We start from the raw sequence: 16,012 nt of genomic DNA, 5'->3' as shown, positions 1-16,012 counted from the left end.
GTTTCCTTTTCTCATTTAAGAATATCCAATAGAATTAAGTTTCCAGATGCAATAAAATCCTTTGTTTCATAGAGTGTCAGAGCTAGGAGAATCTTCAGAAATCACAAGTCGATTTCCTCTTCCACAAAGTTGGAATATTTGGACAGCTATCAGTTTCCCCAGACCTTTCTCTCCATAATAAACATACTTAGTTCCTTCAGCATCCTTTTATGTGACATGGAACCAAGTTCTTTTACCATTTTATTTACCCCCTCTCTGCATACAGTCTAATTTACCCATGTCCTCTTCAAGCTACAGTTTTCAAAACTGAACAAAATACTCCACATGTGGTCTTTAGACTTGGAAGCTAAGCCTCTCTTCATGCAGCCTAAGATCACATTAACATTTTTGTAAAGCTATCATATCTAACCATTGGTATTCATTGGACTTACTAAAACCTCCAGGTCCTTTTCAGACAAACTGTTGTCTGAATATGTCTCCTTGCTGTATTATTTTTTGAATCCCAGTGTGAGATATTGCATTTATACCCACTGAATTTTTCCTTATTAAATTTAGCCCAGGGCTCTGGTTTGTGAAGATCTTTTGGGTTCCCAACTTTTTAATTCAAGGTATTTTCTCTTCCAATTTTGTGTCATCTGAAAATTTCAAGATCATACCATCTGTGCCTTTACGCAAATCATCAATAAAAATCCTAACCATCACAGGGCCAAGTCCAGTTCCTTGGAGATTCTTCTTTAAGCTAACAGTGAGCCATCAATGACTCCTCTTCCAATCTATGTGTTCAACCAATTTGGAATCCATTTAATTTAGTGATCACCTGATCAGTGTTTATCTTTACCACAAGATATTATGAAATACTATGAAATGCTTCACTGAATTCTAGGTAAATTATATCTATATGGTTTCCCTGATCTTTAGGCATTAATTTCACTTGCTGTCAAAAAATTTAAAAAGGAAAAAAAGGTAAGTGTAGCATGATCTCACTTTCATGAAACCAGCAGGGGCTGACTATTTCTAATCATTGCTTTCTCTCCTAAATGTTCACTAACCATCTTTTAATTATCCATTTTAGACTTTTCCCAGGAATTGAAATTTATTCAGAGGACTAGAGTTTTCAGACTCTATTTTCTTCCCTTTTTTGGAAATTAGGACATTGTTTTTCCTTTCCTTTTTTGGGGATACCCTTCCCATTTTCCATGATGTTTCATCTGTCACTAACAGTGGCTCATCAGTCATGTACACCAAGAACCCAAGGCTGGAATTCATTTGTGTCAGGTGATTTGAATTTAACAAGGGCAATTAGATTCCCTCTTACCATATTCTTTCTTATCTTAAATAGCAACTGCTGGTTAGCCATTTTTGTTTTTTTTTAATTTTCAATATAAAAGTCATTCTTTTCGGCAAAGAAAACAAAATGAAAATAAGAATTAAGCAGTCAACCTTCTCTTTCTTGTCAGTTGGCATAGTCTAACACCACACCAAGCCAGACTCTGATCCCTTCTTTGATCCCCTTCTTTACTTCTGCATCTACAAAACAAAACAAAGCAAAACGCAACAAACAAATAAAAACAGGAACTTTTTTTTGCTATCCTTAACATCTCTCACCAGCCTTATCATTCTAAGCTTTAGAGTTCTTGGGACTGTATTACAAGACCACACCATATTCTGATATTCATTCCCTGCTATGTGCCTTTGCTTTCCTTTCTGGTACATAGCTTTTAAAATTCCAGGTTGAGTAATAACTTCTCTGTGCATTGCTATTAGTCTCTTCAGATAATCCCTGTTTGTTTTTACTTCTCATCAGAATTCTTCCTTTTTGCATCTTTAGAATTTAATTCTTGAGAGTTTCCTGATCTTCCCGGGAAGACTTCCCCTCTAGAATTTTTAGTCTATGGCATTCCACGTAGTTTTGTTGCTGATCTCTCTGAAATTTTCCTTCTCCAAATCTATCTACAGTGAATATTAAGCTATACTTACCTTTCCTCTTCTCTTCTATCACAATGTCAAGGAGAATATGGCCTTTTTCCTCTCAGCGTTAATGACAATAACAACAATACTAGAGTTATTAGGAGAGCTGTAATATATGTTACTATATATATATATATATATATATATATATATATATATATATATATATACAATATATAATTAAATATATACATGAGTATATATTATCTATAAAACCTTATTAAGATATTTATAATATGGTAGTATTTGTTTTATATATATGTATGCATATATAGTTATATATTATAGATAGCCTAATAGTATTATTCCATCAATAATAGTGATATTTTGTTCAGTCATTTTCAGTCGTGTCCAACTAGTAATATTATGTTATGTAATATATAGAACTGCATTGTAGCTATACTAATATAATTATTATCATAGCTAACTAGTGTAGCAAGCATAGTACTTTTAAATTTTGCAAAATGTACACGTTACATACATCTCATTTGATACAACAATACTGAGAGTTTGGTGTATTATTATCCCTATTTTACAGATGAGTGAAAAGAGAGAGACAACGTAAGTTGTCCAAGGTCACTCGGTTATTAAATGTCTGAGGAAGGATTTTAACTCAGATCCTTCAGACCCCAGTCACATTGTTCTTGGTGACTGTGCCCCTGCACTGCTCCTAATGATGACATTTTCATCATTTCAGTACTAGTAACTGATTCCTCCATGTAAGTGATCAGATCCAATATAGGATTTCACGTTGTTCCTCTTCCACCTTTTGAAGGATAACATTTACATTATGATAAATCAAGAAGTTATTAGCTGCTCTCTTTCTAGCAGCAAGAGAGCTGGAGGAAGTGTTTGGATAATTAAAAACCTTCTGTTGTTATTATGCCCTGCCTCTTGGCCAGGTTTCAAACCTGTTTCCAACGGCATTGATCTTTACCCAAATGTTCATCTTGTAATTCCCTCCCACGAGAATATCTTCTTTATTTTTCTATTTTATTTTTAATTTATGGAATAAAACAAGCATTTCTAATATAGTATAATAAAAACATGACTTCACATGAAATTACAAATCTACTATGCACAGCTTGCTATTCCTTTCAAACATATAACAAAATTATCATGCAAATTTCTTTTTTTTCTTCCCTCTCCCTGTATCCCACTCTAGAGATGGCTACCATTGGACACAGATAGGTGTGTGCTTATGTGTGTGTATGTGTGTATTCACACACACACCCATATATATACACATATATATGTAGATATATGTCAATATGTAAAATTATTGTATTCATACTTCTATTTATCACTTCTTTCTCTGGATACAGACTTTCTTCATATATCCTTTGTAGTTAATTTAGGAATTTATATAATCAAAATAACATATTCTCTCAAAGTTGTTTTTAAAACAATGTTGCTATTATTGCAATATTCTCTTAGTTCTGCTTATCTTTCATTGTTTTGTGCAACTCCTTCCGTGTTTATTCTAAGATCTTTGAACACAACATTTCTTATAGTATAGTAATATCCCTTCACAATTACATACCACAATTTGTTCAGCTATTCCCCAGCTGATGGGCTTCCCTGCAATTTCCAGTACTTTGTCACCAAAAAGAAGGCTGCTATAAACATTTTAGAATATACAGGTAGTTTTCCCTTTTCCCAAATTATCTTCATAAATAGACCTAGTACTGATATTGCTGGGTCAGAGAGTGTATACATAGTTTAATAATATTTTGGGCGTAATTCCAGATGGCTCTCCAAAATGGTTGCATCAGTTCACAATTCCACTAACAATGAATTAGTGTCCCAATTTTTACACATCCCCTCCAACATTAGTCACTTTTCTTTTCTATCATTTTAGCCAATATGCTATGTGTAAAATGATACCTCAGGATTGTTTTAATTTGCATTTCCCTAATCAGCAATGATTTACAGAATTTTTTTCATATGACTATAAATTGTTTTGACTTCTTCATCAGGAAAAGTACCTGTTCATATCTTCTGACCACTTATCAGTTGGGTAATGATTTGCTTCTTCTTATGGATTTGACAAAGTTCTAGATATATTTTAGATATGAGACTTTTGTCTGATAGACTATAGAAAATTTCCCCCAATTTTCTGCTTTCCTTCTGATCTTGGCTACATTTGTTTTGTTAGTACAAAAACTTTTTTTAATTTAATCTAATTTTACATTAATTAATCAATTAATGTAATTTTATATAAATTACATTGCACTTGCATTTACACCTGACTTTGCTCTCTGTATCTTGCTTATTTGTAAATTGTTCCCCTATCCATAAGCGATATGTCCATGTTTTATTTTTCTTATAAAATCTCTATTTCTAGATCATGTATCCATTTTGACTTTATCTTGGTTAAATGTTGTAAGATATTGATCTCTGCCCAGTTTTTGCCATGCTACTTTCCAGTTTTCCCAACAATTTTTACCAAATAATGAATTCTTATCCCAAAATCTTAAGTCTTTACCCTTGTCAAATATATGATTATTATGTTTATTTGCTGCTGTAAATTATATCTCTGCTCTATTTCACTGATCTACCCTTCTATTTCTTGGTCAGTATCAGATAGTTTTGATAATTACTGCTTTATAATAGAGTTTAAAATCTGGTACTGCTAAACTTCTTTTATATTTGAAAAAAATATTTCCTTTGGCATTCTTGACTTTTTGTCTTTTCAAACAAATTTTGTTATTATTTTTTATAATTTATATTCAAAGTTTTAATGACTATTTATAAATATCCCTCATATTACTTTTACTATTTTCCTTCTCAACATCTCTTTTCACCCCATCCCTGTTACACTATTTTTCTCCCCTTACCCTCTTATTCCATATTTTAGCTATCCCTCTAACTCTCTCCCATCTCTTCACCCCACTCTTCTAATCTTCATCTACGTAACCTTCTAAAAGTCCCTCACCTCCAGTTTTCACACCTCTCTAGAAGTTCAGAAGACTTCTAAACCTCTTCAGATGTATGTGTTGTTTCCTTTTTATCCCATATGAGAGTTAAATTCCAATATGCTTTCTCTATATTAGTTATTCCTTTCACATTGTTTTCATGAGTTTTCTCCCTTTAACCTTTTCCTACCCTATTTAGTTTTTTAGAATCACCACATCATTCACGACTCAGCCCCAACCTCTTTCAAACTACCTTAGTAATGGTAAGAATTTTAAGAATACTATTACTAATAATAATATTTTCATGTATCATAAGCAAACCATTTGATCTAAATCAATGTCTTATAATTAGTCTGTTATGATTTCTTTATGTTTCTTCTGGATCTTTTATGTTTAAATTTTTCATTGAGTTTTGATCGTTTTCTTACAAATAGCTGAAAGTCTTTCAGTTCATGAAATGAACTGAATTATTTTTTATTCAGGATTATACTTAGATTTTCTGGGTACACACACACACACACACACACACACACACACCTTAATATAGAATGTTACCTTACTTCTCCTCCTCTTTTAACTATACAGTTTCTTTTGATTTATTATATGCTTCCAGAGCCATTTTCAACTTATGGGTTTTTTTCCCTCCAAGTCTTAATGATAAAGATGAGATTAGATTTGCCCCCTTCCATTGGAACCCCTAGTTTCCCTTGCTTATTGACCTAAGGCATTTGTGTAGAATTTTCCTCTCTCTCTCTCTCTCTCTCTCTCTCTCTCTCTCTCTCTCTCTCTCTCTTTCTCTCTCTCTCCCTTTCCTTCTCAAAACCCTTAACCCAATTCACTCTGAAGCTCACAGATTGGACCACAATAGGTCCCTGCCCAACCTCCACTTAATGGTTGTATTTTGGGCCCTCCTGGCTTTGAATGAATATCATTGCTAACTGTTTGTCTTTCAAACAGCTTGATTATTTTTTTTTCTAATTAAACAGATCATCCCTTGACTCACTTCTTAAAGAGAAGAGTTCACTGAATGGGAGTTACCTCATTTGAAGTGAGTACCTGAAGAGACCTAAGCCTAAAAGGGCAAGGTTCTCCCATTGCATCCTGGGCCATCTGCATTCATTCTGATGAATATCTGGTCACTGAATCCAGATGGCTCAGGAGGAGAAAGTGAGGCTGGTGACCTTGCTTAGCCCTCCCTCACTCAAAACAAAGTTAACTGCAAGTATGTCATCATTTCCCTGATGTCATGGTTCTTTTGGAAAACAAAGGGCAAACACAAGAATAGATATCTGAGGTCACTCCTACTCACTCCTTTCTTAGATATTCTCTCCTATGAACTAAATATCTCAGCTTCTATCTTTCTTTCATTGAATCTGATGTCTGTAGTTTCCAGCTTATCTTTACATCTAATTCATCATTTCTTAAACATATTTTGCATTTCATTATAATCACAGATCAATAAAAACTCAGGACAAAATCTCTCAAAAACTTCTAAAATCACAGTAAAGAGCTCCACATCTTTCTAAGTTTTCCCGTACTCTATGGACAAATTATCTTAGCCTCTCCCATTAATCAATAATATATTTACTAATGAATTAAAATCAATTAGTGCTTATATTCACCTTACTGAAGCTAACATTACTCTGGGCTGTGCATTTATAGAATCTGTAGCTAGCTGGAGCCAGACTTTCAGGTGTTTCACATTGTGTCTAGATCATGTGACATATATTTCCATGAGCCCTCATAACTAACAGTGTCAGAGGCCTTGGTCAGATCTACAAATGTTATGTACAGACCTCTGTTCTGCTCCTGGGATTTCTCCTGGAGTTGTTGGGAAGCAAACACCATATTGACTGTTCCTTGGCCCTTTCTGAAATCACACTGGCTCTCAGGTATATGCCTATTTTACAGATGAAGGATCAGGCTATTAAGGAGGACTCTAGCAAGAATTTTGCCAACAATGACTAAGAGAGATCCCCCTATGATTGTTGCAGGACAATGTATTACCTTTACCCTTACAGAGATGGACAATGGAGGCATCCTTGATCATGTGGCATTGCCAGAAAAGAGGAACTTTAAGAAATGCTTCTTTTCTCATCTTCCTGTGATAGAAATGGCCTCCCAGCACAAAAGTAGGAGAGGTACTAGTAAAAAGTTTGTTGCTTGGGAATAAAATGTGGTTTCCACAGAAATATTGTGGTAGTCTAATATTGAGGGGAAATTTATTTTGTGTGGAGTGACTCATATAAAGAGATACTTCTAATGTGACTCATGCCAATATTCCAAGACCTTTCTAAGTAACTGAAATCTTAAATGTGAATGCAACATTTTCTTTGTCTGAATTGAAGGCTTGAAATTGTAGTTCATGGCATATTCAGAGGCATGTATTTCTTTAGATAAATTAACTCACCAAATATGTGAAGATTTTATATATATATATATATATATATATATATATATATATATATATATATATATATATATATATAATAGTACATATATACACACCTAAGCATATAAACGTATCCATAGACATAAGCATATATTTATATATTCACAGGTATGTGAAGAATCTATTAAAGTATCAGCATGGGGAAATCCTTCTACCAGTGCAAGCTGCCTACCACACCATGACTTATAAATTCCAGAAAGTTGCGTTAGATGCTTAGAGGTTAAATGATTTTCCCAGAGCCATACAGAATGATGAAAGGAAAAGAAAAACCTCACAATTTAAATCAGATAAAATATAGGAATATGTTTGTCCAAAGGATAATATTAATTAAGGACTTGTTATGTTAAAAACAATGCTTTATAAAAATACTGTCTCAGCTTCCATTTTTCTTTTTTCTAACAGGAGTCATATTTTCAGTTGTTGTTATCGCTATTTTATCTCCTTTCCTCTGGAACTGGATCATGAATGTGACTGAACTTTCCATAATTATGTTCTCTTAAGCATGTTGAACTGTGACAGGAATATTTGATACTTTTAGTAGTTTTCATTATTTCCATTACCTAGGTCAGTTTCTAAGATAACTTTTCTAAATTACTTTTATGTTAGCCTATATTACACCACAGATTTTCAGTCAATAAGAGATATATAATATAGCTTTGAATAGGTTCCCAGATTAATTTAATATTATCCAGAGCTATCATTCTCAGTTCAATGTCCATTTTTCTATGCAGGCTGCTCCTTAACATGCAGACAACTTAAAGATTATTTTAAAAGAATCATTAAGTTATTTCTCTATCATCTATTAAATGCCTCTCTTGCCAGCATGTGCTTCCTTTAACTTAATTGATCCCAGTTGACTTCTGATTGTGGCATATTTCTTTGTTTAATAAATAAAAACTATCCTAGTTCATAAGAACAACAATGCCTTACTACATTTGATCATGCACTAGACACAAACTGTAACCAGTCAAGAATCTAAAAAGCTATAAAAAGTGATCCAACCCCAAGTTAAACCCCAAGTCTTCAATACCTCAATAATATTTTTTAAACTCCTATATTTTACTTTACTATGTATATTGCTATTCCTTTATACATGCTTATCTCAGTTGATTGTAGGATGGTGCTAATGAAACTAATACCAAAGTTTTGAATGAGTGGAACCCAGTTAATATCACTGTTTCCTTGCCATATACCTCATCTTTCACTTCTTCTTGGTGACCTTGTACTACTGATTGTTAGGAAGGATGAGGGATGCTAAATGCATTATATAATTATAGAATTGGAAAGGACTTTAGAGGATAGTCCCTTAACTCTGTAATTAGAGCACTGAAACCCAACAAATTGGAACAGTTTGCTGAAGACCATACAAATCTGTAGCTCCTCATCTGAGTGGGAGAAAAACTTAGTGACCCATGAGTCTTTTAAAAATTTTTTAATTTTTATTATCTTTTTATTTATATATGTAATATATAATATACATTTATATTTTCATTATCTTTTTAATTATCCTTTTTCATATATGAAGAACATCACCCAACTTTCTTAAACAGATCAAGGAGCTTACTATGCATTAAGCATGCCTCTGTTCCAAGACATTCAGCTTTAGCTATTTGAACTAAAGCCCATTCGGAAACAGAAGTGACGAGGTTAGAGTTGAGCCAAGCTAATATAGGTGTTGGGTTTTCTGAAAACTCTACAGATCCAATTCTTAGATCATGTATTTGTATGGGAATTTTATGAGGTATTTATACTTTGAAGAACTGATTTGACTGGAAGATTTATTCTAATTAATCGTGGTCGTTGGCCAACTACAAGTGGCAAGGTCTCATACTTCACTAAATTCAGGAATGTGAATAATAACTCCTAAATATTTTTGTGGGATGGCTGTACCATGTATGAGATCATAGATATAAAGACATCTTCCTGGATTGATATTACTATATCTGACAAGTTTATATTACTCTTTTTTTTTGCTGATGCATAATTTATTATTCTACACATGTATCTATGTTATCCAAGTAATACTAGTATGCCTTCACATGGCATAGAGGTGACACTGGTTTCATAAAAGTTGTAACTGCAGGATACCATTTTTAGTTATACAATCCTATAATTGTAATGTAATAATTCACTGGCATATATGTATATACACAAATATGTACAGTTACATATATATATATACATATGTATATATATATATGTGTGTGTATGTATCAGTCTGTATAGATAGAAGAATATAATTTGAGCTATCACCTATCTTTATTCCACTCATCCAGAAAGGCTTTGAACATTAGTTAGGCAATGGATTATACATATTCACAGAGAAAAAGCCTTAGTTTGTAAGTGCTCATCACCAGATGGTTGGCCATCAGATAATGAATTCTTTGGCTGTGCCAATCCACAAAAAAGTGAAAACATTATATAAAAAACATAGTACTCATGTAAAGAGTTTTGACTTAAATATATACACACTGTATGTGTATGTAGACCTTGATGTTGGGAAAGGGAATGGCATAGAATGACATGGATAGATAGTGTCTTGGAAGCAATGAACATGAACTTGGACAGACTTTGAGAAGTAGACAAGGATAGAAGGGCCTGGTGTGCTATGGTCCACTGGGGTCTGGAAGAGTCAGACACAAAGATTGAACAACAGGTACACATACATACATATATACACATACACTTATACACATATATACATCTTTCTCTGTCAACATCTCCATTTTTTTGTATGCCCACTACTTAGCACAATGCTTACAATGACACCTGAATGTTTGATGACTGACCCTAACAAATATTAACCCACTTCTAAATAACAACAGTGTTGCCTTAGGACTTTAAGGAATTTTTTTGAGCAATGATTTGAATAGCACATCTACCTCAATAAATGAACTTCTTCCTTTTTTATCTTAATAAATTTTGTAACAATCAAAATTATTCCACTCTCTTTTGAGCTATCTCAAAGGACCTAGTCTTTACAAATGATCATGTAGTTGATACCTCTCAAAGTACTTGAGATTTCATTGGAAAACCATAAAAATGTTACCAGAGCAGTAACTGTAAAGGCAAGCAAACAGATTTATGTGAATGTTATTGGTCCAATAAGTATTAACTAAAACAACCTGGAGTGAATGAAGTAATGCTATGATATATCAAAAAAAGAGAAAAGAAGACAGGGATGATCTGTATTTGAATCACAGATCTTTGTATGTCTAAATCATAAGAAGTTATTTAGTCCAAGTTAATTTTATAGATGTAGAGACTGAAGTCCAGGGAGGTTATGAAACCTTACTCAAAACCAGAATCTCAAAGTTGGAAAGGAATTCAGATGCCATCTAGACCAACTAATCCCATTAGAAACATCTTGAGCAAATGGTCATCCAGTCTCTAGTATAAGACCTCCTATGAGTAGGATCTTCCTTCCTTCCATGCCAACTGGTAGCAATTTTGAACAGCTCTAATTGTTAGATTTTTTTTCCCCTTTACAGCACCTCAGATCTCTAACTCTGTAGGACAAGTCCAATTAATCTTCTACTTGACAAGTCTCCAAATATCCTCTCAGGATTAAAGATTCTCAGCTTCTGCAGCCAGTCAACACATGGCATGGTCTCCAGTACCTTCACAAGTCAGTCAGTCAGAAAATTTTAAGCACAACATCTAGCACTAGAAATACAAAGAAAGTTGAAAGTTAGTACCTGACCTCAAGGAGCACATATTTAAGTGGGAAAGACAAAATAGAAATAGCCATGTATTTTTTCTTAATGCACACACATAATAGATGGAAAGTAATTGGCAACTGTTCGGGATTGGGGGAGGCACCAGGAAAAGCTTCCTGCAGAATGGGAGTTTGAACTGAGTCTTGAAGGAAGTCAAAGAAGACAAGGAAAGTCAAAGGTGATGGTGAGAGGATAGAGCATCCCAACAATTCCAGCTGAACAACAGGAGATAATATTAAAATATATTCAAAATGTGTTCAAGGAACTGCCAGTAGGTGAGGGAAGCTGGATCTTCAAAAGAAGCCATTTTGATCTCCTTCTTCTGATTGTCCTGGAGCTGTTTTGTATCTCATACTTTACTACAGGAGTGATCTATCTAGAGCAGAAGTTCAATGGTACTGTGATATCTCTTGCTTCAGATCCATACTTCTCTTAACACATTACAAGATGTTTTAGGCTTTTCTTGGTTGCTGGGTCATACTACTGACTCATTTTGAGCTTGTAGTACAATAAAATCCTCAGGTTCCCTACCACTAACCCTTACAGGAGCTATTCTTTTTCTGTCCTATTCTTTTGCAATTCTTTTTTTTTAATCCAATAATAGAACTTTAAATTTATTCCCATCAAAATTAAATTTATAAGATTTGCCAAGTTGTTCCTGGTGAGATATTTTTGGATTCCCATTTTGCCAGTATGTTTGCTTTCCATTCTAGCTTTATATCAATGACAAATTTTAAAAAATATGCCCTCTATGCCTTTATCCAATTTATTAGTAAAATGACAAACTGCCTAGAGCCAAGTTCAGATCTTTGGGGTACTTATTTTCTTGTAAAAAGTCTTTCCCAGTCCCACTTAATCTTAGTGCCTTCCCCTCAAGACTGTCCTTGATTTGGCTTGTAGCCTTTTCAAATTGAAGAACTTAATCATCAGTATGGTAGTTGACCTTGATGCTGTGTTCATCCTCACTGAAAACATTTGTCAACATGGCTGAAAACATCATGTGAAAAGCATGGAAGGAAGCATATAGCCCTGTTTCACTCCATTGATGACTAGGAAGGCATGAGAGCTTTGTCCATTATCCAGGACCCAGGCAAACATGCCATCATGAAATTGACGTACAATATTGATGAACTTCCAGGGCAACCTAATTTTGACATAATTTTCCATAAGCCCTCATGACTAACAGTGTCAAAGTCCTTGATCAGATCTACAAATGTTACATACAGACCTCTGTTCTGCTCCTGGCATTTCTCCTGGAGTTGTCGAGCAGCAAACCCCATATTGACTGTTCCCCAACCCTTTCTGAAGCCACACTGCCTCTCAGGTATATGACCATCTTCCAAAGTGGAGGAAGTGTTGGTGCATGATTTTCTATTTGCAGATGATTGTGCACTCAATGCAGCCTCTAAAGCTAAGATGCAACAAAACAATTCTCTATTGCTTGTGCTAATTTTGGTCTAATAATTAACACCAAAAAAAACACCAAACCACAGGTGCTCCATCAGCTACCACCATACCATCCATACATAGAACCATTGGTTACAACAAATGAAGAAGTTTTGAGTGCTGTGGATAAGTTCATTTACCTTGGTAGTGTACACATTGACAATGAAGTTGATGCAAGCATTGCCAGATCTAACCCAGTGTTTGGGAGGTGCTGAAGAAAAGTTTGGGAGAGAAGAGGTATTAGACTGACTACCAAATTGAAGGTCTACAGAGCTGTTGTGCTCACCTCATTGTTATATGCTTGTGAAACATGGACAGTCTACCAGCGTCATGCCAGGAAACTGAATCATTTCCATTTGAACTGTCTTAGGAAGATTCTGAGGATCACCTGGCAGGATAAGGTACCAGACACTGAAGTTCTTGCTCAAGCTGAACTGCCAAGTATTCAAACTATGTTTCGGAGAATGCAACTCTGATGGGCTGGTCACATTATTCTAATGCCAAATGTATGCTCACCAAAAAGGCTATTTTATGGAGAACTTGCATGGAGCAGGCAATCACATGGTGGCCAGAAGAAATGATACAAGGACACTCAAGTTCTCGCTCAAAAACTTTGGATTTGACTGCGCGATATGGGAGACACTGGCACAGGACCTCTCATCATGGCGTGCCCATGTAAGAAAAAATACTGTGCTCTATGAGCAAAGCAGAGTTGAGACAGCACAAAGTAATTGCACGATGTGCAGATTTGGGATATCCACCTCAAATATTTACATGGACTGTCTGTGCCCAACCTGTGATAGAGTATTCAGAGCTCGTATTGGTCTGATCAGCTACAGCTGGACACAATGAAACTTCACTTTACAATGGTGATGTCATCTTGGTCTTCTTCAAAGATGAAGGATAACAACCAATCCTTGATTTATCATAACTTTTTAAAATAGTTGCTTGCATATTGTCACTCCCATTAGACTAAGAACTTCTTGAGAGCAGAAGTTGTTTTATTCTTCTATCTTTCTTTGTATCCCCAGTGCTTGGTACATAGTAGGCATTTAATAAATGCTTGTTGACTGACAGACCTCAAGTTGACATTGACTATCTTTGGATCAAGTTATTTAACCAGTTCCTAATTCATCCAACTCTACTTTCATCTGGCACTTGTCTCTCCCACTTATTCTCAAGGATATTGTCAGAGACTTTGTCAAAGTGCTTTGCTATGATCACGTTATAAGATGCCAAAAACAATATCTTAGTCAAGTTATCCTGTCAAAAAGGAAATAAAATTAAACAAGCATCACTTGTGCTTAACAAAGCTATACTGGCTCTTAGTGATCAATCCTCCCTTACCTTTCTTATAAACAGTTCCTTTAATCATATGCTCCAAATTTTGTGAGGAATCAGTCAAGTTGACTGGTGTATAGCTGGAAGACTTCTGATTTTATTTCATCTTTTTCCCCCTCTTTGGAGAACTTCTTTCAAGGAATATTTCTTTCCTCTTATAATTAAAGAGTTGTATAACAGTTAAGAATGGATTGTCTTTTCAAGGAGAGATGGCAATTTGACCTTTGTGCACACACAGCCCTTACCTCTGGTGGAAACTTGCCCAAGGTCACATAGGACAAATTTGAAGGCAAGATTCCTTAGGCTGCAAGTCTATTCTCTTTCTTTTGCATCTTATTGCCTTAGTTGGCACCTCACAACCCCAAAGCATTATCTTATTCTCATTCTGGAAACCTTTACCCCAGAGCTAAAATAATGAAGTAAAAGGGAACAAGTTTTTTTCTTCTCACTGCTTTCAAAATTAATTATCTACAGGCTTCAGCAGGCTCTTAAAGTTAGCATATTAACCTTTAAAGCTTTTCATATTCATATGAGATTGTACGAGTAATACTTTTGAATTGTAATCTAATTTTGAAAAAAAGCAGATCAAGTAATACAAAGGCCTTTAAGAATCAGAAAGGGAATCTTGAGGGGAAAATAATGTTTTTTAATATTTAATAAATACTTTTATTTTCAATCCTCATTTGCTTTCTTGGACAGATGTTTGACCCCAGAGCATCTTTTTAAATCTCTCCACTTTGAAGTTTTTGATTCAGATATAATAAACAGATTGAATATATTTCTTAAAGCAAGTATAAAATAGAAGAAGCTTTGTCTTTTACAATAAATCATTTTTTTCAGGGAAAGAATAGGTTGTAATACAGTGAATCTCAAGTAATTCCCTTCCCCTTCTCCCCTCTCTGTGGCATCAGCTACTTGGTCAACAAAACATTTTTTGCCCAATTTTAATTTCCATTTAATTTTCAGATTACAACGGCAGCTCTACCATTAACTTTCTGTACCATCTTGGGCAAGTCACTGCTCCTCTTTGGACTTTGGTCTCTTTTTCCTTAAAATTAGTGTGTTGGCCATAGTGACCTGTCATCCTGGCTATGGGGAGGCTGAGGCTGATGGATCTCTTATGTTCTGGTATTCAGAGCTACAGTGGGCTAATCAGATTGATCAAGTGTCTGCCCCAAGTCTGATGTCAATAGAGTGACCACTTGGAGCCATGAGCCAGCCATCTGGTTTTCTAAGGAGAGATGTACTAGCCCAGTGCAGAATAGGTGTAGGTTAAAGCTCCCATGCCCATCTATAGTGGAACTGGTCCTGTGAATAGCTCCTGTACTTCCAGGCTGGGTAAGATAGGGAAACCATAAGTATAATGAAATAGTATATTGTTAATAACATAAAAACGGTGTTGGGCCAGATGACTTGTAAGGTTCCTTCTGGCTCTGACTGTGATTCTTAGATTTTGTTCCTAGTACCTTCCATTTGTTTTGTGATAAGAAACAAGAAATTCCATGTGAGAAGGATTTTGTTCTTCCTTCTTAACTAGAGCAACTTCAGCTGCATTTGCCAAAGTGACCATTACTTTCCTAAGAAAGCAGATCAAATAATATAATTATCAGTGATGGTCTTTGTGTATGTGTGGGTAGGTATGTATATATGTGTATATATGTCTATGTATGTCTATGTATGTTTGTATGTATATGTGTATATGTATGTACATGTACACAAACACACACATACATCCTAGCATGAAAGCCACTGTAATTTTGGGCTACAGTAAGAGAGCCATGGCATCCAGGAATATGGAGGTGAGAAGCTCTCTATGCCCAATCCTAGTCAAACATCTGGTATATTGTGCATTCATCATTGGAAAGATATTGATAAGGTAAAGAGCATACAGAATAAGGCAACCAGGATGGCGGAGGCCTTCTAGTTAATGACATATGAGAACTGGTGGAAGGAGTCATACCTTAGACAAGTCACTTAATCATTTTCATCTATTAAGTGAGAAGTTAGTATTAGCTAATCTCCAAGTTTCCTTCCAGTTCTAAATCTATGATCCTGTGTTTAGCTTGGATAAGAAGAGATTTCTAGGAAACATGAGCGATGTCATCCATTATATGATGGCATACTATATTGAAGAGCAGTCAGATTTCTTCTTGTCTCAAGATAGCAGA

The 16,012-nt window shown here is 34.9% G+C and overlaps 1 protein-coding gene across 1 annotated transcript in view; it reads left to right on the top strand.

Moving 5' to 3' along the window:
- CPXM2 (carboxypeptidase X, M14 family member 2) overlaps positions 1-16,012 on the top strand; it is a 246,015-nt gene that overhangs the window by 187,809 nt on the left and 42,194 nt on the right. The window lies entirely within an intron of this gene.

The sequence above is a fragment of the Notamacropus eugenii genome, chromosome 1 (genome assembly GCF_028372415.1).
Source record: "Notamacropus eugenii isolate mMacEug1 chromosome 1, mMacEug1.pri_v2, whole genome shotgun sequence".
NCBI classification, from domain to species: Eukaryota; Metazoa; Chordata; class Mammalia; order Diprotodontia; family Macropodidae; genus Notamacropus; species Notamacropus eugenii.
Note: the sequence above shows the minus strand (reverse complement) of the source record. Positions and strands in the feature narration are given on the sequence as shown.